This window comes from Apium graveolens, chromosome 1 (genome assembly GCF_009905375.1).
Source record: "Apium graveolens cultivar Ventura chromosome 1, ASM990537v1, whole genome shotgun sequence".
Classification (NCBI taxonomy): domain Eukaryota; kingdom Viridiplantae; phylum Streptophyta; class Magnoliopsida; order Apiales; family Apiaceae; genus Apium; species Apium graveolens.
The window spans coordinates 99153945-99180316 of NC_133647.1; the positions used below are offsets into that span (position 1 = coordinate 99153945).

The window sequence follows — 26372 nt, forward strand, 5'->3', positions numbered from 1 at the left end:
CTTTTTATGGTGTGACCCTGTAAGTTCAATATTAAGCCGGTAGTAGAAATAAATAATAATAAAACTATTTTATCATTATTTATATAAATTCTCTAATTTATTAAATATGATTAATTAATTAATCACATTTATTCTACATCGTGAGTGATGCTTCTCAACATATCGCGACTATCCGGATAATATGAATTCACTGCTTAGAGTACCAAGAACCTGTCAGTGAATAGTTACCGTACAATAAACTCCTTCTACCCTACAATGTTCCGATTAAATACAAGGCATGGATCTCGTGTCAAGCCTATCTAATTCAATCACTTGCTTACCATTTACTATGCGTAGTTCTATGCAAATTAGAAACTCCTTTCTAATTTCATTCACTCTGGCCAGAGATTCCTGAACTAGCATAAGTGGATCAGCCTTGAACATTCGCTTCCTTCACTGGAAGGGGTAGATCCTTTATTGATCATACACTATCTTCGTGTACAAATTCCTATACCCAGAAGAGCCCTAATAATTGTCCCTGGAGACTAAGAACTAAACCAAAGCATAGTCAGTGTACACAAGATGACTATGATGACCTCAAGTCTAAGGATACTTGTACAACTATCACTATGTGAACAATTGCTGACACGTGAGTGAACTCCATCAGTTGTTCAGCTGTGCGAGTCATGTTCAGTGAACTTATTCTATAATAAGCACCTACATACTAGCTATAGTGTCACCACACAAATGTCTATGAGAACAGACATCCTTCATAATGAAGCAAGCATAGTATGTACCGATCTTTGCGGATTATTAATTACCAGTTAGTAATCCTATAACTAGGAACTATTTAAGTTTAGAGTTATCATCTTTTTAGGTCTCACTATTATGATCTCATCATAATCCATAAAAAGCTTTACTCTAAACTATGGTATATCTTATTTAAACACTTAAATAGATAAAGCCCGTAATAAAAAAAACAAGTCTTTTATTAATATCAATGAAATCAAAACAGATTACATAAAAGTTATTCCTAAATCCTTATACATGATTGGACTTAGGACATATTCCTTTCACCAGCGGCTCCGGATTCACCACCTCTCGACCCTGCCTATAGGCAGTCTTTGTTAGCCAACGGCTATGTTCAGGATGTTCTGAGGACTCGAGTGGCTGTTGCTGAGGCCCGGCTGAATGAGGTCAGGAGAGAGTTAGATGCAGAGAGAGCTGGTAGGCATGCACGAGCTCATGAGGCTAGAGCTACCATACCCCGATCCCTGAGGAGGGAGCTGACTGGGATAGAGCTCATGGCCCGTGCGAGACTCTGATCACTTCAGGGAGACAGACATGGCAGGATATCCAGGAGGCAGGCTGATTACATTTTCCGTCGTGCAATGGAGAGAGTGTGGGAGTTGACCCGCTCCGGTGATTGATTCAGGATCAGTGATGTGGTAGTCTAGTCGTCTAGTTAGTCGAGACCATAGTAAGAGCCAATTTTCCGGGATAGTTGACTTGTATATAGTATCCCTTTCTCTGACTAGACAGATAGACTCATGTATTTCACTTTTGGGCAGATGACTGTAGCACTGTTGTACTTTTGACCAGATCGAACTATGTATTTCTCGCATTATGTATATATTTGTTTCCTTTCAGTTCAGTTTTTTAAGTGACGAGATCACTATTTTTATCGTTGTTATTACTGCACTTCTTATTAGAACTGTCATAATATAATAAAATTGTGAGATACCTTCTTCCCATTATAGAACTGTGCAAGGCACAATATTATGTATGATTGTGACCTAACGTTGAATTTTCCCAAAATTTATCAGTATCATGCCGCCAAGAAGGATTGGAACTAGGGCGAACCCTGGGTTTGAGGACCAGGGAAGCCATAACCAGGATGGTAGAACCAAGAACACAGTGAAGAGGAAGATGAGGATTATGTTGAGCAGGATGACTCCCAGTATGAAGAGGAGGAGGAAACATTTGATGTTGAAGGATTTGAGATAGAGGCTGAGGAAGGAGAAGCTGAGGTTGAGCAACAAGTACCAAACCTAGGCATGGATCCTATGGCGCAGTTCATGCAACTACTAAGGCAGAACTTGGAACGTCAACCCAACCCACCCCCTCAAGGAAATAACAATGTTCTGGCAAACTCTTTCAGGGCTTCCAAGTCCCTTAAGCCCCCTGAGTTCCACGAATCAGCCGACCCTGTTGAGGCAAGGGCATGGCTAGAGGAAATGGAGAAATCCTTTGAGATTCTGAGTACCGATGAGGCACAGAAGACTGTATTTACTACCTACCTTCTGAAAGGAGAGGCCAACTACTGGTGGGAGGCCAAGAAAAATATGGAGACAGATGTTGTCATAACCTGGGAGAGGTTCAGTCATTTGTTTTTGGGGAAATATTTCTCGAGGTTTATGGAGAACCAGATGAAGCTCAAGTTCTTGGAGCTAAAGCAGAACAACTTATCTGTAGCAGAGTATGAATCAAAATTTACTGAGTTATCAAGGTTTATGCCGTAATTTGTGAGCACTGAAGAAAAGAAAGCTAGGAGGTTTCAGCAGGGACTGAAACCGTGGATTCAGAATAGGGTGGCAATCCTTGAGCTTACAGATTATGCAACTCTGGTGCAAAAGGCAACAATTGCAGAAGTTGGAAGTGAACAGATACAGAAGGAAAGAGAGAAGAAGGGAATAAAGAGAAAAAGTATGAGCATGGGCGGAGGTTCCGCAGGAGGGAGCTTCCCAACTAGATTTAATCGAGGAGCAGTGTCCCTACCGGGAAGGAGTACGGGGTTTAAGCGGCCCGTGAGTGTGAATGTGAGCCAGAGCGGCCAGAAGTCAGGAATGTCCTATTCCAACCAGTCTCGACCCCCATTACCAGCCTGTAACACTTGTGGAAGGATGCATTCTGGGGAGTGTAAGGGAAAGCCAGTAACCTGCTTTAAGTGTGGTCGAGTGGGCCACTATTCCCACAAGTGCCCTTCGTCAGCCCCTGCCATCATTCCAACCACCACTTGTCATTAGTGTGGACGCCCGGGTCATTGGAAGAGGGAATGCCCAATGAACAAACCAGCAGCTTCAGGAGCAAGCAGGGCTGCTTCTAATAAGCCCCCTACTGCGAGGACTTTTAACATGACAGTCCAAGATGCTATGAAAGACTCAGATGTGATAGCAGATACCCTTTCTCTAAATTCAGTCAGTACAAATATTTTATTTAATTCGGGAGCAACTAAATCTTTTAGATCGAAGGACTTTGCACATAAATTAAGACTTAAGGTGGAACCCTACCCTTACAAGTAGAAATAGTCAACCATGAAGTTATTCCTGTTAACCAGATTCACCCCGCCTGTGAGTTAGGCATAGGGGAACAATCTTTTAGTGTTGATCTTATTCCTTTTAAGTTAGGGGAATTTGATGTAATTTTGGGAATGGACTGGCTATCTAGCAATGATGCTCAGATAGACTGTAAGGGGAGAAAGTTAAGTCAAATATCCCAGGGAAGAAAGGAGCCATATTCAGAGGGAAGAGGCAGACGCGGAAATTTTTGACCATGGCCCAGGCCAATAAGATGCTACGAAAAGGAAATGAGGCTTACTTAGCCTATGTGGTGGATACGTAGAAGGAGGTGCCCAACTTGCAAGACATTCTGGTAGTCAACGAATTTGAAGATGTATTTCCACAAGACCTTCCGGGACTACCACCCGATAGAGTGATTGAATTTGCTATTGAATTGGCCCCAGGGACGGCGCCAGTCTCAAAGGCACCATACCGGTTAGCCCCAGTAGAAATGAAGGAATTGGCTACCCAATTACAGGAGCTTTTGGATAAGGGTATGATAAGACCCAGTGTGTCTCCGTAAGGAGCACCAGTATTATTTGTTAAGAAGAAAGATGGGAGCATGAGGCTGTGCATCGACTACAGATAGTTCAACAAGCTAACCATAAAGAACAGGTACCCGTTACCCAGAATAGACGATCTGTTCGACCAGCTAAAGGATGTTGTTTACTTTTCCAAGATTGACCTGAGAACTGGATATCACCAACTAAAGATTAAACCCGAAGATATTCCCAAGACTGCGTTTCGTACCAGGTATGGGCACTATGAGTTCTTGGTAATGTCCTTTGGATTAACCAACGCCCCAGCGGCTTTCATGGATTTAATGAATAGAGTATTCAAGAAGTACTTGGACAAGTGTGTGATAGTTTTTATCGATGATATTTTAATCTACTCCAGGACCGAGGCAGAACATGCAGAGCATTTGAGGATAGCTCTAGGAATACTCAGAGAAGAATAGTTGTTTGCCAAATTCTCAAAGTATGAATTCTGGCGGAAGGAAGTACAGTTTTTAGGACATGTGATCAATAAGGAAGGAGTATTGGTCGACCCCTCCAAGATAGAGGAGGTCTCAAATTGGGAAAGGCCAACCACACCCACTGAGGTAAGGAGTTTCATAGGATTGGCCTTCTACTATCGTAGATTTGTACAGGATTTTGCGAAGATCGCAGCTCCTTTGACACGACTTACTCGTAAGACAGAGAAGTTTGAATGGACAGAAAAATGCGAGAACAGTTTTCAAGAATTGAAGAAAAGGTTGGCAAAGGCCCCGGTGTTGGCATTGTCAGACGGAAAAGGAGATTTTATGATATATAGTGACGCGTCGTACAAAGGATTAGGGTATGTGCTTATGCAGCACGGTAAGGTGATTGCGTATGCATCGAGACAACTGAAGAAATACGAGATTAGATATCCTACTCATGACCTTGAGCTCGCGGCAATAGTTTTTGCCTTAAAAATTTGGAGGCACTACTTGTATGGAGAGAAGTGCGAGATTTTCACAGACCATAAGAGCCTCAAGTACATATTTACGCAGAAAGAGCTCAACATGCGCCAGAGGAGATGGTTGAGACTAATCAAGGACTATGATTGTGAGATTCTCTATCATCCAGGGAAAGCCAATGTGGTGGATGACGCCCTTAGTAGGAAGGAAAGGCTCAAAATGATAATGACTTCGGAGGAATTGATAAAGGATTTCGAGAAAATGGAATTAGAAGTAAAGGTAACCGGAGATGGAACTGAAAAGCTGTTTGAGATCTCGACGCAGCCAGAGTTATTGGAAAAGATTAGATTGTGCCAAGAAAAAGTAATGAATGAAGGCAGAGAGTCAATGACTGGAGAAGAGATCCATATTGAGAGAGATGATAAGGGGATAATGAGGTATTCCTACAGGATTTGGGTTCCGAATGTTTAAGTGCTGAAAGATGAGATTTTGGATGAAAGCCATAGTTCAAGGTATTCCATTCACCCGGGGAGCACCAAGATGTATAGGGATTTGAAAGAGTATTACTGGTGGCCCAACATGAAGTGGGACGTGGCAGAATGGGTAAGCAAATGTTTGACTTGCCAAAGAGTAAAGGCAGAGCACCAGAGACCCAGTGGACTTTTACGACCCCTGGAGATTCCCGAATGGAAATGGGAACAGATAGCAATGGATTTTGTTGTAGGCTTGCCAAGGACGAAAGCCAATCATGATGCCATATGGGTAATTATAGACCGACTGATAAAGTCAGCTCACTTCATTCCTATCAATGAGAGATACACAGTCGATAGACTGGTGGAAATTTACCTTAAGGGAATAGTAACGCGACATGGAGTCCCAGCGTCCATTGTCTCAGACCGAGACCCCAGGTTCAACTCCAGATTTTGGAGGAGCTTTCAAGAATGTGCGAGAACGAAATTAAACATGAGTACCGCTTACCATCCCCAAACGGACGGGCAAAGTGAAAGGACCATCCAGACACTAGAGGATATGTTGAGAGTCTGTGCAATAGACTTTAAAGGAAGTTGGGATGATCACTTGCCGTTGATCGAGTTTTCTTATAACAATAGCTTTCATGCCAGCATCGGAATGCCGCCTTACGAGGCCCTGTACGGAAGAAGGTGTCGATCTCCCTTATATTGGGATGAAGTGGGGGAGCAAAAGATGCTCGAACCCGAAGTGGTCCAAAGAACCAAAGACATAGTGGATCTTATCAGAGGACGGCTTGTAGCAGCCCAAGACCGACAGAAGAAGTATGCAGACTTAGCTCGAAAGGACAAAGAATATGAAGTAGGGGACTTAGTACTACTAAAGGTATCCCTTTGGAAGGGATTGATGAGGTTCGGAAAGAAAGGGAAACTAAGCCCAAGATACATTGGACCTATCGAAATACTAAGACGGATTGGGAAGTTAGCTTATGAGCTAGCCTTACCCCCGAACCTACAACAAGTTCATAATGTGTTCCATGTGTCAATGCTAAGGAAGTATCATCGGGATGCCAGGCACATAGTGGAATACGAGCAGGTGGACATGCAACCAGACCTGACTTACATGGAGAAACCTGTGAAGATTATGGATAAAAAGGAGTAGGTGCTTCGGAACAAAGTGATCAAGCTAGTCAGAGTGCTATGGCAAAATCATAATGTGGAGGAGTGAACTTGGGAACTAGAGAGCGTAATGCTAGAAAAGTACCCCCATTTCTTTTCTATCTGATTCCGGGACGGAATCCTTTTAAGGAGGGGAGACTGTAATAAACCCAAAAATTTTGGACTTTTTGTAACCCTTATGAATAGTGATTTTGCTGATTATGCTGAATAAGAAAACTTTTCATGCCACACTATGTAGGGGTTCTTTTATTGATATTCTGAGATCTTATTAGTACTCTATATGGTATATAAGTGTATGTAAAGATCGTCAAAATCCAGATTCGAACACTTTGATTTTTCCAGAAAACCCACCAGATACAGAAAGAATTGAGTATAAGGTAACATGATTAAAAGGATTTAAATTCAAGAATTATAAGAGAGGATCATAAAAGGAATATAAAATATTGAGAAAGGTTTAGGGGAACCCAAGTAATAAGATCCCGGGTATGATCCCTCATATGATAAACGAGAACGAAAGTTAAGCGAACCGTATAACAGATAAGCGGTCATTAGCCAAGTAATTAGGGGTTAATCAAAGAGGTTAGTGGATGATGATGTCATCACACAACAAGGAAAATACATATGGCAATTGGATGACATAAGAAAAATGACATAAGCATGACAAAAAGAAGTGTGTTATTGGTTGATTCTTGGCCATGCAAAAGTTACCATGGTAAATCCTAAAAATTAGCCAAGCCATAAAAAGAAACAAAACAAATATCACAACATAAACTTGGAGTTTACTTTCCCTTTCAAGAAATCAAGCTCTCGGCTCTTCATCTTTTCAAAGAGGAAAAAATCCAAAACCAAGATCCAAGCCTTGTTAAATTGTGAGGTAATTATCCAAGGTTCCTTATACTTAGATATAGCTATCATATTAATCTAAGCTTCCATTTCCTTCACAGTATCTTTCAATAAATCATTGAAGAAGAGAGTGAATAGTGTTTTCAAGAACTTGAAACTTTTGATCTTGTGTTTTTGTTTAAATATAGCTTTGGTAAGGATTTTCAAAGGTTGTTTCAAGCTCCTTAGTTACTTCTACTCACCAAGGAAGGTATAATCTCTTACCCTAGCCTTATTATTGAATATTAGAGCTTTTTATGATTGGTATAGTCCATGGAAAGTATTATTCTTGTATATTTAGAGTTTGGTTGGATTTGTAATGAGTTTGAGTTGTAAATCTTGGATTATTGGTTAATGAACTTAAGTATAGCTTTTAGTTCGTGTTTGGGGGTAGTATAAATTGGAAAATCTTGAGATGTTGGGACTGTTGTAGTGAAGTATGGATGGATTTTGGTTGTAATGTTGATTGTGGGTTGATTTGGGGATTGATTGGAGTAGTTTAAAATTTGGTAATCGCGTAAACATAGCCGTCATAATGCCAGATTTACCTTAGACTATTTTTGTTCTTAACTTCAGGACCTGTGAACTCACTGTTAGATTCTGACTATTTCCATTTTTAGATATTTCATGTTACGAGCTTTGTTTTGATATGTGGTTCGCTTGAATCCGATGTACGGTTTAGGAGAAAGGACCGTTTTAAGTAACGGTATTTCACGAACGAACCATTACCCCTCGCCTTACTTTGAAACCTTGGTTAAGGCCCTTAAATAACTAATTGGAGTATGAAACAATTATTTAAAGTGGATCAGGCAGTTGGTAGAGTACTCGCGAAAGAATCGCCTTAAAATTCTTAATGGTTAATTTATTAAAAATGGTGGAGCCGAGGGTACTCGAGCGACTTAACTGAATCGTTAAGCGCAAAAGTGAACGTTAGAGTCTAATTGGTTAAAGTCTAGATTCTTAAATGAATTTGGTTTAATTCCAACTTATATGTTGTTTATAGGTTACCAGACTCGCCTCGGGCCTTTTACCACCCCCAGTCGCTCAGACAAGTTTTCTACCTGTTATACTGTTGTTGTGATGTATATATGTATATGCATTATCTTGTGATAAGTGCATGGTTATTATTAGTAAAGTCTTGCGATATATTGGAGCATGTGATATGATATTTATATGCATGCCTATTTCGAAATCTTTATATCTAATTGTTGATTCAAATGCTTATAAGTTGCATAATACCTATGTTAGAGATAAGCAGTAGATGCGTATACCCTTAGTTTATGGGACCCAAAGGTGAACATTTTCTAATCCGGGAGTCGATGTTCCCGAGTATAATATATATATATATATATATATATATATATATATATATATATTCATATATATATATATATAGTTTTCAAAACTATTAATCAAATAAGGTTTTTTCGATAACTTTATTTTATTTAATGAATATTATTTTGAATATTCATTCGAGGACTTATGACTCTGCTTATTTTATTTAATGAATATTATTTTGAATATTCATTCGAGGACTTACGATTCCGCTTATTTTATTAAATAATATTCTTTATTTTATTAAAGAATAATGTTTCGATAATTGCCAAGTATTCGAAAAATAATTGATACTATCAAATCATTCTTACTTTAAATATTTTCCAGAAATTATTTTCAAACTTTATCAAAACTATTTTTAGAAGTTTAGAGCGGATCTCAAAACTCGTTTTCAAATTTAAGATCTTCCTTTCGAAGGGGATTTAAATACTCGCTCAAAAATCTGAGGGATCCGGCTCCGTGATGTATTTTTATATTCGCAACAAGGTTGTTGTTTTGATAAAAGAGTTTTTGATTACTTACCCTACACTCGGGAAGTAAAATTCTTGGAACAAGTTAATCCATTAACAGGCATCGCCTGGGAAATATCGGTGAGTTTTCCTTTCCAACTAGATACGACTTCTTGGTGGAGCCGTATCAACAAGTTTCTACTTGGGGAAAGGGGGGACGAGCTTTACATTTCGGAGTCATGGATTTCATCTAAACTAGGAATGGTGTAAGTGGTCGAGTGGCGCCGGCCCAGCCTTATTATATTGGCCCAAATGGCCGGGAAGTTCCGCTAAGACGGTCCATTCCTTAGGAGTCCATGGTTCGGTTGACAAGTAAATCCGACTGTTCTCCTCTACATGTAGAAAATGGTGGGGTTGCACTACTGCGACTGATCATCGTAAGTGGTCTTCCTGGCGCGGTAAACTCCCATAATGAGTTCATCATCCAGTTAGGATATTTCTGCAACACTACCTGGAGCATTTCGATTGAAAGGCTACGGATGGGTGATTGCCGAAGCATTGACAGGGTCAAACAGTTACAATGATGTTTCCATACTTCATTTCCTTTAAACAATATTTCAAAGATTGAATCTAGTCAAGTCTTATATTGTAGTCTCATTTATATAATGAATCTTCGAAAACTTATTATACTTTGAACAGTGGTAGTTCAAGTAGATTTCTAAAATGGTATAAGTATAGTGAAGTAATTGGTAACTTCATCTTCCTTTAAGCTTATATCCAGTAAGTAATTACCTTACACTTGATATACACTTGATAAAGGTTTCCAGTAAGTCATCCATTTAGATACTTGCATTATTATTTACACTATATATTATCTTGCGAGCTGTAATGCTCACTCTTGCTTTATTTCTTCATCACACAACAACAGTTAGTAAAGATGGTCAGACTCAAGCAGACCCAGCGCAAGAGCGTGGGAAGCGTCCCGCGTCTTCCTGTTGATATCGTAGCTGTTATAGCTGCAGAGGTAGATCTATTTGTAGATCAGGCATTCTACTTTTGGGAATCAATTATGTGTAATTATAACTTGTGGCAGATAATGGCAATTAACTGTAAACTTATCAAGTAATCATTTTGGGTTGTAATAACTTTTAAATTGTGGATTCAAGGACTTGTACTTATTTCAATTTCATCTCTGAGACTATAACGTGTTGTAGTGTGTGTTAGTGCGGGGTCACAGCATGAGGTTATTTATTATTAATTAAGTTAAGTGATATTGTGGAAAGAAAGACCGTGACGATCCGGATCCCCGACCCCGGATCTGGGGGTGTTACACTGGAAGCCCTAAATGCAATCCCCACCTTCACTGGAAGCCCTAATTGAATAAACACCTTCACTGGAAGCCCTAATTAGATCCCCAATTCAATTGAAGAACCTGAAGCCCTAACTAGAAAGTCCTAATTTAACTACTAGAGATTTGATATGTTGAGATTGGTAAGAGTGGCGGCGAAATTTAGCAGAGAGGGGTGAGAGAGGTGAGCAAGAGAGTGAGTCAGAGATAATGGAAAGTAAAGTCAGATATGGAAAGAGCGGGGGGAGAGGGAATTTTTGTCCAAAATTTCAAGACTGAAATTTGGAGCCCAAATTTTGGGTTGGAGCCCAACATACTGTCCAGTTGTGCAAGTCCCAAATTAAATTTTTATTTTTATAAATTTTAATCATAAAATTTGTTAAAAATAAAAAAATATAATTATTTATATATTTTATTATCTTTATAATTTAAATATTTATAATATTTTTTATTATATATTTTTGAAACATATATATGAGTATTCGTACAACACTCTTGTAAGATTAAATTCATATTAATATTTAATCTTAAAATTTATTATATTTATACTTTGATACTCTAAGATAACTCTTTAACAAAAATGTTACAAGCTGCAACACTTTCTACCTAATGTAACATCACATTTTTGGATAAGGTAACACAAAAATCACAATGTTACATTAGACCATCTGTAGCATTGCTAATGAAACATATTTGGGTAACATATTTTTTGGAGGGGGTTGCGATAGGCTATATTTGGTGTAGTGTAAGATTATTTGTTAATCTCTATTGAAGAGAAAGTGAATATAGAGGTTTAGAACTTGCCATGCTAGCATAGGTTTATGTATGAGTTGACATACATAATTTGTGGGTAATTTTAACCATCTTATTCACCCTATGTAATCATGATAGATAACTTGCTCTTAAACCGATATGTTTTCAATCTTTATAGACATATAGGGACTAAGCATAATTAGTGTCTGCTATCTTCTATCTTAATTGTCGATGCTTAGTAGTAGGGTATATGTACAACGAAAGTTGGCGTATACTAGCTTCGTGTTATCTGATTAGTTGTCATCACCATCACATGCTAAGGTAAAAAAAATATAGACTTTGAATGAAGTATTTAATGAAGTTAGAATCCCATATTTATTCTCATATAAGTAATTCAATCGTAATTCTCTTAGTTAATGATATTTAGTATAATCTCTTAGTTAAATCAAAACTCAATTTATTACTTGTCTTAGCATTAAACGATAACCATACATTATTGCATAGGTGCATAATATGAACTTAACCTAAATCATCCCTATGGGAACGAACTTGACTTATATCTTATATTACTTGTGATCACGTGCGCTTGCGTGTATTTTCGTGTATATTTCAGTGCAAACAAGTTTTTGGCGCCGCTGCCGGGAACATCGGTGTTAAATTTAGTTTATGTGCTTGACATCAGTGGTTGTTAAAGTTCACTGACTCAGATATTTTACTTACTTGTTTACTTTGTTTGTGTTTCAGGTACTCTAGATAGCGTGAATACGAACGCGTTCTCAATCTCGTAAGGAAACACTGGACGAAGTTGAAATAGTTGAAGTTGAGAAAGTTAAAGAAGAAGTTCTTATTGTAATGGGAGAACCAGTAGTGAATCCGAAAGGTTTGATGGATTATTCTCAACCAAAGATCAATGACATTCAGTCTAGCATTGTCAGACCGGCCATCGCGGCTAATACCTTTGAAATCAAGTCTAACACGATTCAGATGGTGCAGAACTCAGTCCAGTTTGGGTGTTCTCCAACTGGACATTAGAGATTTCATAGAGAGCTGCGACACCTTCAGGTTCAATGGTGTGTCTGAGGATGCGGTGAAATTGAGACTGTTCCCATTCTCTCTAAGGGATAAAGCTAAGTGTTGGTTGCATTCTCTACCACCAGGTTCTATCACTACTTGGGAGGATCTTGCTCAGAAATGTTTTTACTAAATTCTTCCCTATGGCGAAGACAGTTGCAATCAGGAATGTTCTTACTCAATTTACAGCAATCAGGAGAATCTTTGTGTGAAGCGTGGGAGCGCTACAAGGAGATGCTTAGGAAGTGTCCTTATCATGAAATGCCTGAATGGATGATTATCAATTGCTTTTATAATGGTTTGGGAGCACAGTCCAGACCCATGCTCGATGCAACATCAGGTAGAGCCTTATGGGCTAAGAGCTACGATGAAGCTTATGAGCTAATTGAGTTGATGGTTGCTAATGAATATCAGAACCCAACTCAGAGACTACCTCAAGGCAAGGTAGTAGGAATTATAGAGGTGCATACATCTACGACTAGAGTTGCTCAGCTAAAGGCGTTAACGATGAAAGTAGATTCTTTGACTAATTATGGAGTTATTCAGTTTATAAGTATTTGTGAGCTTTATGCAGGTGCCCATGAGACGGAGCAATGTGCTATATATAATGAGGTAGCCCAGTTTGTGAGTAACTTTCAAAGGTCACAGCAACCAGTTCCTATCATGTATCATCCTAACAACCGCAATCATCCTAACTTTAGCTGGAGCAACAACCAGAATGTGGTACAACAGCCTTATCAGCAGTTTGGAGCCAAGCAATTCAACCCTCCTGGTTTTCAACAACAGTATACACCAAGACAATAACCCTAACTTCAACTTTAACAACTACCGCATGGAAGTGCAGGTCAATCTACTAATAAAAAATCTGAATTGGAGGAGTTGAGGCTTATGTGCAAAAGCCAAGCAGTTTCTATCAAGACTCTGGAGAATAAAATAGGACAAATTGCCAATGCTTTGTTGAATCGTCAACTAGGAACTCTTCCTAGTGATACAAAAGCTAATCCAGGCTAGAGGGAAGTCAAGGAGCAGTTGAAGGCAATCACATTGAGGTCAGGAAAGGTCACGAGCCCCCAAATTCAGCAAGATGAAGATTCTAAAAACTCTTGTTAGGAACATGTTGTAAACTTGATGATAAGTTAAACAAAACACCTTAGTAGATTTCATGTTGTGAACTTGATGATAAGTTAAACAAAACACCTTAGTAGATTTAACATAGTGTATTTTGTAGCACTCGATAGATGATCAAATATAGTCCCGAAGGATGACTTAATATAGTCTCGACGGATGATAAATTTATAGCCATCGAGTGAATAGCTTATGTAATAATAAGTATTATAGCACAATTTTGCAAACAACTTTGTGTAGATTCTGTAGTAGCATATGAGTCATGTTGTCTATATGCAGAATAGGTTGATTAATTGTAAATATGAGATGTCTTGTAATTCTGCATAAGTGAAATGGAGACAAGTGACAAATAGCTACCCGACGGATGATCAACGAAGCTACCCGACGGATGATTAACAAAGCTACAAAGCTACCCGACGGATGACAAGCATGTACCCGACGGATGATCAAATTCAAATATCTTTTGACAGTGACAACACAGTCACATACGTTGGGTGTTTGCAAAAGGAATGTGGCAGCCTATTAAGCAGGGATTTGAGAACAAAGAAGCATTACCATTTCCATGCTATTTTGAAGATATTCAAAGATGCTGGAATAGAGTAGTGAAGTAGCATAGAGTTAGACTAGATGTGTTTTGTTATATTATCTTGTCTTATTTTCATGTAAATCTGGTAATATATAAACCAAGTGTAGCTAGTAGAGCAACAAGCAACTAACTAAGTACACACATTTTCAGAGAAACATTTTCAAGCTGTATTTTGTAGCATTTCTCTGTAAGTTTAGTTGTTCTACTTGTAAGCAGCTGTGAGCTATTCAAGCTTCACAGGGTTATCATTCGATATATATATAAATATATATCTGGTGGATACTTTCAAATCCACCATAAAGTTTTAAAAGCTTATGTTTTTATTACTTTGTGTTTTGATTCATATAAATCATTTATTCCGCACTCTGCAAATCAAACACATATATATTATCAAGTAAGAACTGTTTAAAATCTTGAAAAAGAAGCCAGAATTACATTCAACCCCCCTTCTGTAATTCTTGTTGTATTGTTAGGGAATAACAATTGGTATCAGGGCAATCTCTTGAAGTACAAAGAGTGTAAAGATCACAACAAACAACAAGATGAACAAGAAAGATGTTGGAGTCAAAATTCCATTTCTGGACAAAGACAATTATCACCACTGGAAGGTGAAAATGCACCTACATATTCTTTCCCAAGATGAGGCCTATGTGGATTGCATAGAGAGAGGTCCTCATGTACCAATGACAACTGTAACAGGCAATGAGCCATCTGTTCCCAAGCCTAGGCATGAATGGTCAGATCCTGATATTAAGCAAGTTAGGAAAGACAAGAAGGCCATGAATATACTGTTCAATGGAGTTGATGGTGATATGTTTGATAACATCATTAAATCCAAAACAACCAAAGAGGTTTGGGACACAATCCAGATTATTTGTGATGGTACTAAGCAAGTAAGGGAAAATAAGATGTAGCTGCTAATTCAGAAATATAAGCACTTCCACTATGAAGAAAGTGAGTCTCTCACAAACATTTTTAGTAGATTTCAAAAGCTACTAAATGCTCTGAAGCTGTATGAAAGAGTCTACAAAAGACTCTAACCTCAAGTTCCTTGGATCTCTTTCAAAAGAGTGGAAGCCAATGACAGTCTCATTGAGAAATTCTTAGGATTACAAGGAGTTCACTTTGGAGAGACTGTATGGCATCCTAAAGACTTATGAGCTTGAAATAGAGCAAGATGGGAGGATGGAGAAAGGAAGGAAGAAAGGAGGGTCCATAGCACTAGTTGCTGAGTTAGATAAGGAGAAAAAGATGAAGGTAAAAGTTGTTGAGTCTACATCAGAGGTATGTGAAAGCAAGGGTAAAGGGCTGGTAGTTGAAAATGAAGATCATTTGATCCAAGATGACATGGATGATATTGATGAACATCTAGCATTCCTATCCAGAAGATTTGCCAAGATTAAATTTAAAAAGAATTTTGGAGCAGCCAAGCCAAGTAGAAACATGGTGGATAAATCAAAATTCAAATGTTTCAAATGTGGCTTGGCAGGGCATTTTGCAAGTGAATGTAAAAACTGTGATTCTAGCAAGAAGAAGTTTGAGCCTATTGATTATAAACAAAAATACTTTAAGTTGTTCAAGCAAAAGGAAAGGGTTTTCATCACACAGGAGAATGACTGGGCTGCAGATGGTTTGGATGAAGATGAAGAAACAAACTATGTCAATCTAGCCCTAATGGCCAAGTCTGATGAAATAGAAACAAGTTCTTCAAGTAATCAGGTAATCACCACTAACCTAGCACATTTATCTAAAGTTGGGTGTAATGATGCCATAAATGACATGTCCACAGAATTATATCACTTGTGTGTTACACTTAAGTACCTCACTAAGGAAAATGCTAAAATTAAAGAAAACAATTTGTTTTTAAGTGAGAGGAATACTGTGCTAGAGTCTCAGTTTATTGAATTTGAAAATTTGAGAATTGAATGTAAGATTGCTAAGGATGAATTAACTGAGTCCTTGAAGAAAGAAGAGATTTTAAAGAAGCAGCTTGAACGAGAATAGGAAGTAATTAAAGCATAGAAATCATCCAGAGATGTCCATGCTCAAATCACTAAAGTTCAAGGTATTGAGTCCTTTTGTGATGCAACCTGGAAAAAGAGTAAGGAGAAGCTGGAATCCAACTTGGTTGGAGGATTGTTGGCAGATGTGGACTCGATGGATGATGAAAATCATATGTCGGATAATCAAAAGGATTATACATCGAGTGACAAAGAGCCACATATGTCGGCTGTGAGTAAACCTGTGAGAAAAGCCAAGCTTGCCAAGCAGAATGAGAAATATGGATCAGTTTCTAAGAACTTTATTCCAGGAGAATCAAGTCAAGTGAAGAAGGAGAAGAAAGTTAATGTTGGTCATATGTCCATCAAGCAATTGAATGACAGATTAGAAATGATTGAGGTTAAAACAAAAACTAAAAAGAAAAATAATAGAAATGGGAAAGTAGGAATTAACAAACATAATAACTACACACCTGATAAATATGCACCAAGAAAAATATATGTTAAGTGTGGTAGTGTTAATCACCTGTCTGTTAATTGCAAACTTGCCATGCCTATTCCTATGTCTGTACCTCCCTCTTTCCCCAACATGACTGACATGCCTACCATGCCTATGAATTCTATATCTACTCAGAATATGAATGCACAATTTGCTAATATGCCATTTATACCTAATCCTTACTATGATGCATTTAGTATGCCACAAATGCCATTTAGCATGCCTTACTGGAATAACATGTTTGCAAACAACATGCCTTTTCCTATTAATCAAAATGTGCATGATAATTCTGTTTTAATGACTGGTTTCAAAGATCCAACTCAAATGACTAAGGATGAATCAGAGATTCCCAAGTCAAATGAAATTAAACCTAAGAAACCAAAGAAGAAAGCTAACAAGGCAGGACCCAAGGAAACTTGGGTACCAAAATCAACTTGATTTGGTTTTGATGTGTGCAGAGAAACAGAAAAAATCTTTGGTATCTGGATAGTGGTTGATCAAGGCACATGACTGGAGATTCTACCCTGCTCACAGAGTTCAAGGAAAGAGCTGGCCCAAGCATAACTTTTGGAGATGACAGCAAAGGTTATACTGTGGGATATAGCTTGATTTCAAAAGACAATGTCATCATTGAAGAGGTTGCCCTAGTGGATGGTCTCAAGCATAATTTGTTGAGTATCAGCCAACTTTGTGGTAAGGGCAACTCAGTAACCTTCAATTCAGAAGCCTTTGATGTGACAAACAGAAGGAACAACAAAGTGGTTCTCATTGGAGTAAGAAAAGGAAATGTGTATCTAGCTGACTTCAACTCATCTAATGCAGAATCTGTCACTTGTCTTCTCAGTAAAGCAAGTCAAGATGAAAGTTGGCTATGGCACAAGAAGCTATCCCATCTAAACTTCAAGACCATGAATGAGCTTGTCAAGAAAGAACTAGTTAGAGGTATTCCTCAAGTGGAGTTTACTAAGGATGGATTGTGTGATTCCTGCCAGAAAGGAAAGCAGATCAAAGCATCATTCAGAAAGAAGCTTGATTTAACAATTGAAGAACTTTTGTAACTGTTACACATGGATTTATTTGGACCAATCAATGTGTTGTCTATCTCAAGAAAAAGATTTTGCCTAGTTATTTTGGATGATTTCTCAAAGTTCTCTTGGACATATTTCCTAAACTCTAAAGATGAAGCTAGTGAAATCATCATCAATCACATAAGGCAAGTCAACAATCATCCTGATTTTAAAGTAAGGAGAATCAGGAGTGACAATGGAACTGAGTTCAAGAATTCTGTGATGAGATCATTTTATGAAGAGAATGGGATTATGCATGAGTTTTTTGTAGCAAGAACCCCACAACAAAATAGAGTAGTGGAAAGAAAGAATAGATCTCTTATTGAAGTTGCAAGTACAATGCTTGAAGAATCAAAGTTACCAACATATTTTTGGGCTGAAGCTGTGAATAATGCATGCTACACTCAGAATATTTATTTGGTTAATCAAGCAAAATCTATGGCACCCTACCAATTGTTCAAGTATAGGAAACCAACTCTAAATTTTCTTCATGTCTTTGGATGCAAATGTTATATCTTGAGGAATCAAACTGATCAACATGGGAAGTTTGATGCTAAAGCAGATGAAGGAATTTTTATTGGATATATTGTGGGAAAGGCATATAGGGTCTACAATCTAAGAACCAGCATTGTTATGGAATCAATACATGTTGTATTTGATGATAAAAAGATTTAAGGACTGCAAGATGGAGATTTCCATGAAAGCCTCAAGTTTGTTAATATGGAGATGGTTAGTGATGACAGTGATGATGAAAGTGATCAAGAAACAGTGAATAAGGATAATGCAGAAAAATCCACAACTAATGAAACACATAATTCAACATCTGTAGAGTTGCAAAATGCTTCATCCGTCGGGAGACAATCTACCTTATCCGTCAGGAGACAGTCAGCTTCATCCGTCGGGACATAAAGTGCATCATCCATCGGAACATTAAGAGAAGCTGAAAGTCAGAATAGATCACTTAAAGAAAGTTCCCCTTTCTCAAATCATGGATTCACAAACTCAGGGGGAGTTTCTAATAATTAAAACTCAGTCACACATCAAGACAACAATGAGGCTTCTTCATCTAGAACTAATCTACCTCAACAAAGGAAATGGACTAAAGATCACCCTTTTGACCACATCATTCGTGATGCATCTTCCAGAGTTCAAACAAGAAGAGCAACTCAAGAAGAATGTCTATATAGCCGCTTCCTATCTAAGGAAGAACCAAAGAAGGTAGAAGAAGCTTTGTTGGATCTTGATTGGATTTTAGCTATACAGAAGTAGCTAAACCAATTTGAAAGGAACAAGGTATGGAAGCTTGTACCCAAACCTAAAGGAAAGAATCCAATTGACTCCAAGTGGGTATTCAGAAACAAGATGGATAAAAATGGCATAGTGGTCAGGAACAAAGCTAGATTAGTTGTTAAGGGCTATTGTCAACAAGAAGGAATAGATTTTGATGAAACCTTTGCTCTTATTGCAAGACTTGAAGCCATTAGAATCTTCTTAGCCTATGTAGCTCATGCCAATTTCAAGGTCTATCAAATGGATGTCAAAAGTGCTTTTCTGAATGGAGATTTGGAGGAGGAATTCTATGTTAGTCAGCCTCCTGGTTTTGAAGTCCCAAATTTTCCAGAATATGTCTACTATCTTTTGAAGGCACTTTATGGACTGAAGCAAGCACCTAGAGCCTGGTATGACACTTTATCAAAGTTTCTTTTGGAAAATCACTTCACAAGAGGTACTGTTGATAAAACTTTATTCTTTAGAAATGTTAATGACTCTAGCATACTTGTTCAAATTTATGTAGATGATATTATATTTGGCTCTACAGATGAAAAACTTTGTAAAAAGTTTGCCAAATTGATGCAAAGTAAGTATGAAATGAGCATGATGGGAGAACTAACTTACTTTCTTGGTTTAAAAGTTAAGAAAGTTAATGATGGAATATTTATTAGTTAAACTAAATATATTCATGATATTTTAAAGAAGTTTGATCTAATGGATTGCACATCTGCAAAAACTCCCATGGCCACTGCAACCAAGCTTGAATTAAATACTACTGAAAAGTGTGTGGATATTTCAAGCTATAGGGGCATGGTTGGCTCACTTCTGTACTTAACAACCAGTAGGCCAGATATAATGTTTGCTACTTGTCTTTGTGCTAGATTTCAGGCTGATCCTAGAGAATCTCACTTAGTAGCTATCAAGAGAATTTTCAGATATCTCAAGGGAACTCCAAAACTTGGCATTTGGTACCCTAGAGATTCTAGTTTTGATCTAACTAGTTATTCAGATGCAGATTATGCAGGTTGTAAAATAGATAGGAAAAGCACAACAGGAACCTGTCAATTTCTAGGGAACAAGCTTGTGTCCTGGTTCAGTAAAAAGCAATATTCAGTTTTTACTTCTACAGCTGAAGCTGAATATATTGCTGCTGGTAGTTGTTGTGCACAAATTTTATGGATGAAAAAACAATTATGGGATTATGGTCTACAAGTGGATAGAATTCCCATTTTCTGTGATAACACAAGTGCAATTGCCATCACTGAAAATCCAGTGCATCACTCAAGAACAAAGCGCATAGACATCAAGTACCACTTCATAAGGGAAGATATGATGAATGGTACTGTGGAACTTCATTTTGTTCCAAATGAAAAGCAGCTTGCAGATATATTTACCAAGCCACTTGATGAATCCACCTTTTCAAGGTTGGTAAGTGAGTTAGGTATGCTTAATTATTATTGAATTATTTTAGATATTTTTGCAAGTTTTAATGCAGCCAGAAGAATAATTGATTTTTCAGCTGTGGATGAAATTTTGGCTAAGCCAAAATTTACATCCCGATGGATGTTTATCGAGTTTGATCATCCATCAGAATATTATTTGCTAATAGAAATCAATTACTTTTCTGGATTATTTTATGACCTGACGGATAACTGATTTATCCTCATCCGTCGAATAGTCTCAATCTTAGCCGTTAAAACTCTGAACATTATCCATCGAGTATACTTACAGTCTGTAAGCATGACACGACAGATAAGTGACATAATTTTTACAGTTTATTCATTTTTAAACTGCTATTTTGGGCTATTTTGATTGGTCACTTTATTTTACTTTATTATTTTTTACAGTTTATTTCTGAGATAGTATAAAAGCAGAATTCATTTTTATTTTACTCTTTTATCATTCTCAAGAATTAATTGCTCTAACTTATTTATTCCTCAAAAGAAAACTCTCTCTGCATATTTCAAATCTTTAGCAATGGCTCCTGTAGTAAAAATCATGTCTCAAACTGGATATATCTATGAAAAGAGCAACTTCACAGCTCTTGTAAACAAGGAGATTCTCAGTCTGGAGATTATCACAAAATGATGGCTTTTGTGAAAGGTTGTAAACTCAACTGTGTTATGCTGGAATCTCCCACAATCTATTGTGAAGTTGTGGAGGAGATATGGACAACTGCAGTGTACAACTCTACTGACAAGACCATCACTTTCACTCTCAAAGGTAAACAGTTTTGTATGAATAGTGACATTGTCAAGGCATGCTTTAGAATTCCTGATAATACTGCTACTATTCCACACACAGAAACAGATATAGCTAACATGCTAAATTCCATGGGCTATGCACTTACTACCTCTAAGTTAAGTGAAATTAGGAGGTTAGGTCTTAGAAAGGAATGGAGCTTTTTGTGTGATGTGGTAACTAAGGTATTCTCTGGTAAGATTAGTAACTTTGATTCTATTAATATTTCCATGCTTAACATGCTTTACATGCTAGTTACTGATAAGTACTTTAATTTCAGTGACTTGGTCTTGTTTGAGTTAGGTTTTAAGTTAGAAGAACTCAATAAGAGAGTTAAAAGTGTCTATTATGCTAGATTCTTTATGATGCTTGCTAACCATCTTATTGAGAATATTGTAATTGAGAAACCAACCAACAAGCTGAATTGTTCGGTTCAAGAAAAAAGAATTAATGCAAATCTTAATAGAGCAAATCACCACAAAGAAGGGCTAGTAATGGAAGGACTTCAGGTAAGTGAGGTAATTTCTATTGTATCCACTCTCCCAACCTCACACATTTCTTTGCCTTCTAGTGTAGCTATGGCATCTGTATCAATGACCCAACAAATGCCTACCCAAGCTACTAAACCGCAAATTTCAAAATCCAAGTCTAAGAAAGCCCCCTCTGGTTTCTTTCAAAAGAAACCAGTTGCAAAATCCACTTAAAACCAAAGAGGGGAGTGTGAAGGAGGGTTAGCAAGGTGAGGGACAGGGTGAAAATCAAAGAAGCCCTAAGAATAAGGTTGGAGAGGTGAGTGTTTCAGCCTAGCCACACTGCAGCTTCTCAACAAATTGCAGTGCTTAAAAAGGACTTAAGCTCATTACTAGTTGCATCCTCCCAAAAGGAAGTGACTATTGAACAAAGCTCTCAGCCAAGAGCACAGGCCAAGAGGGTAAGGGACACTAGCTCACCCCCAAACTTATGCCAGAAAGAAGAAATCTAAACCAACTGGGGATACACAGGGTGCACACACTGTGCAAACTGAAACAATAGACTCGGTCACTGCACCCTCTCAAAGTTAGTTTGATGTGGCTCCAGTAAATGTGGAATCACAGCCAAAATCTCTAGTGATAGAAGCACCTCAAATACCAAACTCACCCACACACTCACTGGATGTTGACATGATCAATACATCACTTCCAAATTCTCCATCTTTAACTCTTTTGGAGAAGCCAAAAATCCAAGCAAGTGAGCATCATCTTTTAGATGATTTGTTGGCTCACTTGCCATTTCTTTCTGAGTCTGTTGAGATATATGTGCCTAAATTTTCATCAATCTGCACAGAGCCTACGATAGTCTCCACTCCAAACTCATTCATTTCTTCTATCCCGATGGATATTCATCATCCGTCGAGTAGTGATTATATCCCAACAGATAAGCCTAACAGCAGGCATCCGTCGGATAGCCATACTACTATCCCGATGGATAATCCTCATCCGTCGGGTGTCTCTGCACAACTTCAAATTTCTTCAATTCTCACAAGTGTAGAAGACTTAGTAGTAATGCAATCACTCTTAGGACTGAGGGAAGGGAGTGAACTGGGTGAGAGGCTGGGTTGCTCCCAGGAAAAAGGAGAGAATATGAATGAACAAATGCAGCCCATTTCTTCAGGACTGGCAAAAGTGAGTGAGAGGAGTCCCACCTTAGATGGTGAAGGTGAGGGTGTGAGGGTGGGAAGCCAATGGGAGCCTTTGATGCAAGAACAGAGAGATCATGAGAGAAATGCAGGTACAGGAGAAATAAGGGTGGCCATCATTGTTAGTGAGTCAATGAATGTCAATGAAGCAAACAGAGAGGAACTACCTCGGCATAGTCAAGCTGTTATAGATCCCACCTCTTTGGATGCTGAGGCATTTACTCATCCTGTTCCAGCATATCAACTTTTGGCTGGACAGGGCAATAAAAATGCAGAAAAGATGCTAAATTTGGTGCACACCACCCAATCCATGCAAAGAGCAAAGGATGCCATCACAGCTATGACTTCTACAGCTGGTGATGACATAGATTATGAGGCTGGTGGTTCAGAAGAATTCTTTGGTGATGATAGTGAAGAGGGATCACTGGACATAGGGGGAGAAGTAGGCCCTAGTTCCAGATCTGGTATGCCAACTTGGGCATTTTCAAAGCAATATGATGAATATTATTTCAAGACCACCCTCATTAAACTCATCATTCAGACACAATCTGCTCTTCAATCAACATCAAATGCCAACACCAAGAAGCTCCTACAAGCACACCTTGCTTCTCTTCAGTTACAGCAAATCCAAGGCCTTCAACACAGTCAGAATGTCAATTCTATCAAAAATGAGGTTGATCAAATGAAGAAGGACATTTTTGAAAGATTGGATGCTAAACTTCCAGAAGCAACAATGATTGATATTAAGAGACAACTAAGAAAGAACTCTGATCTTGCCACAAAGGTGGAGTCCTTGGATAAAAGGATGACTACAATGGAAGCTTCTCTAACAGTTATACATCTACATCAAGCACAACAAACTCAACTGCTGCAACAATTGGTGGCTGCACAATCTTCTTCCTCCAATCTACTTAATGATAACAAAAAGGGGGAGAAATCATTATCTCAAGTCAGTCAAGCAGATCCATCGAGTGAGGGGGAGAAATTGATAAATGTACAAATCAGCCAAGTAATTGTTCCAAAAATTACTATGCCAAAACCACCAGTATTGGACAGTATTGATCTGATCCACATAGCAGCTGCTAAGCTTGAGTCACAGTCAATCCCTAAGAAGCTTGATGTTGCAGCTGTGGAGAAGGAACTAGATGATAAATAGGGAAAAATATAGGCAGTAATTCAACAAAAGTTTGGGCCAGTTCAGAAGCTATACAAAACATTCATTCATCCTTCTCAAGTCAAGAATATTTCTGCGAATGAAATGAGTATGAATTATCTGGAAAAAGGCCAAACTTCTTGCATCAAATCTCCAAAAGCAGATCTCATCATAAAGCCTAAAAGAAACTACTTAAGGTTTTCAGACAAAAATCCTATGGATATTGTGTATGAGACACCTAGGCCAGATGAGAAGAAGCTATTGGTTAGGTCAATTATATTTTTCAAGGATCCTACAGATTCAGCACTTAAAAGAAGAATTGCCAAGATTTACAGAAATGGTAAAGAAATCTGTGTGGTGGTCGGACACCCTCAGTTTGTAGAAGCTAAAAAGGAAGAGAAAGAAAGAATTAGGCAAGAACAGAAGCAAGCTGCCTTAGATGCTAAGAAGCTCAAACAAAAGAAGGAGCAAGCTGCTATCTTGGCCAAACTTCAAGTTGTAAAGTCTACAACTGAGATTTCTGCACAACCATCTGTGATTGCTGACATAAAATGCAACAGAAACCCTAATAGATAAAGAAACCAAGGTACAAGCAAAGGATCAAGAGAAAACTGGACTTCAGTGATGAGGAAATGGAAGATTATATTCCCAAAAAGTCTACAACTTCAACTTAGACATCAAAACCCTTAGTGGTATTTGAAGAATTCAAGGTGGTGGATCCAACTAGGAACATTCATGGTGAACCCATTATTCCTTAGGATGAGCCAGTAGACTGGGATAGTTTTCCAATTCTTGAGCTAAATTTTCCTATCTTCAACAAGCCAAAGAAGACAAAGACTAGAGCAAGCAAGAAAGTGAAGCATGTAACTCTCAGATCCAAGACCCTAACCAAATCTCAATCTACAGTCAACAAGAGAGATTTGTTATACATCTGTGACATCAAGGAGTTCTCTGACATAAACCTTTACTTAGATGAATTGGAAGAAGTAAGAAGAATTGATGCTCACAGACATCTTCCTGAAAGACTAGTGTTAAATATAAGGGAGGAAATAAGATGATATGGCCACTTCATAGGATTCTTCTAAAAAGCCAATCAGTTCTAATAAAGATCTACTCATCTTTCAAAAAGAACTTTAGATACAATGTGACTATAAGGAGATTAGTTCTTAAGAAGATTTAGGAGTTGAGGAGTAATAGAGCCAAAGATGCACTACCAAAAACTTTGTCAATTCCCTTCACAGGAAAGAGAGTGCATTTGAGGCCCTATTGGCTGATGGAATTCAGGGATGAAAAGGGATTAAGAAGATTCTTCAGATTGGAGGACCAGTTAAGTATCTCTAGCAATGAAACTCTATTGGAAATGCAAGAAATGCTAGATCTCTTAGAAGCTGATGAACTTGAGTTCCACAGACAACTCCAAAATCAGATAGAAGAGAACAACAGGAGGCTTGGGAAGAAATCCAGACAATCAAGGAAATAGACTTATCTGCTCAGACTAGAAGAGCACCTTGATAATGATTGTGAGAAACTTCTTTGTATACTTTGCTTTGTTCAATTTTCAGTATATTTTGTAGCAATTATCAGTTTTATCTACTATTTTCAAATCTGTATTTTTAGGGTATTTTGTTATTATCAAGTTTCTCTTAATTTATGGCTACAATTCTAGTAGACATAAATTGGGGGAGATTGTTAGGAACATGTTGTGAACTTGATGATAAGTTAAACAAAACAACTTAGTAGATTTAACTTAGTGTATTTTGCAGCACTCGACGGATGATCAAATATAGTCCCGACGGATGACTTAATAGAGTCCCGACGGATGATAAATTTATATCCATCGAGTGAGTAGCTTATGTAATAATAAGTATTGTAGCACATTTATGCAAACAACTTTGTGTAGATTCTATAGGAGCATATGAGTCATGTTGACTACTAGTAGATATGCAGAATAGGTTGATTAATTATAAATATGAGATGTCTTGTAATTCAGCATAAGTGAAATGGAGTCAAGTGACAAATAGCTACCCGGCGGATGATCAACGAAGCTACCCGACAGATGATCAACAAAGCTACCCGACGGATGACAAGCATGTACCCGATGGATGATCAAATTCAAATATCTGTTGACAGTGACAACACAATCACATGCGTTGGGTACTTTCAGAAGTTACTTGTCCCCAAAAACATATTTAAACAATATTTCAAATACAGGGGATACATAACTTAAAATGTTTATGTTCCTGTTCGAAAATAAAACAACATTTCATTCATATATACTGAACCATAAGAGTATGGTCAGGGGTACTTGCCTTGCAGAGCTTTACAACTATCTCTGATTGACCTCGAACCGATTTGGACGCTCAGTTTTATCGCCTTACTATTAGACTATCCTCGATCCGACCTCAACACTTGGCTCTTCGATTGGAACCTTGCGTAGCTTGTCGACTGATCACTAGGTTATCTTTAGTCCAAAGCCAACTCTCAGGCTTTCCGACTAGAACCTACAAAGTCG

The 26372-nt window shown here is 38.0% G+C and overlaps 1 non-coding gene across 1 annotated transcript; it reads right to left on the reverse strand.

Annotated features, from left to right (window-relative positions):
* Positions 1–12400: 12400 nt before the first annotated feature.
* LOC141682479 (small nucleolar RNA R71) lies at positions 12401–12505 on the reverse strand. The gene has a single exon (XR_012559794.1). It is a non-coding gene; the product is annotated as a small nucleolar RNA R71 (small nucleolar RNA).
* Between the last annotated feature and the right edge of the window lie 13867 nt (positions 12506–26372).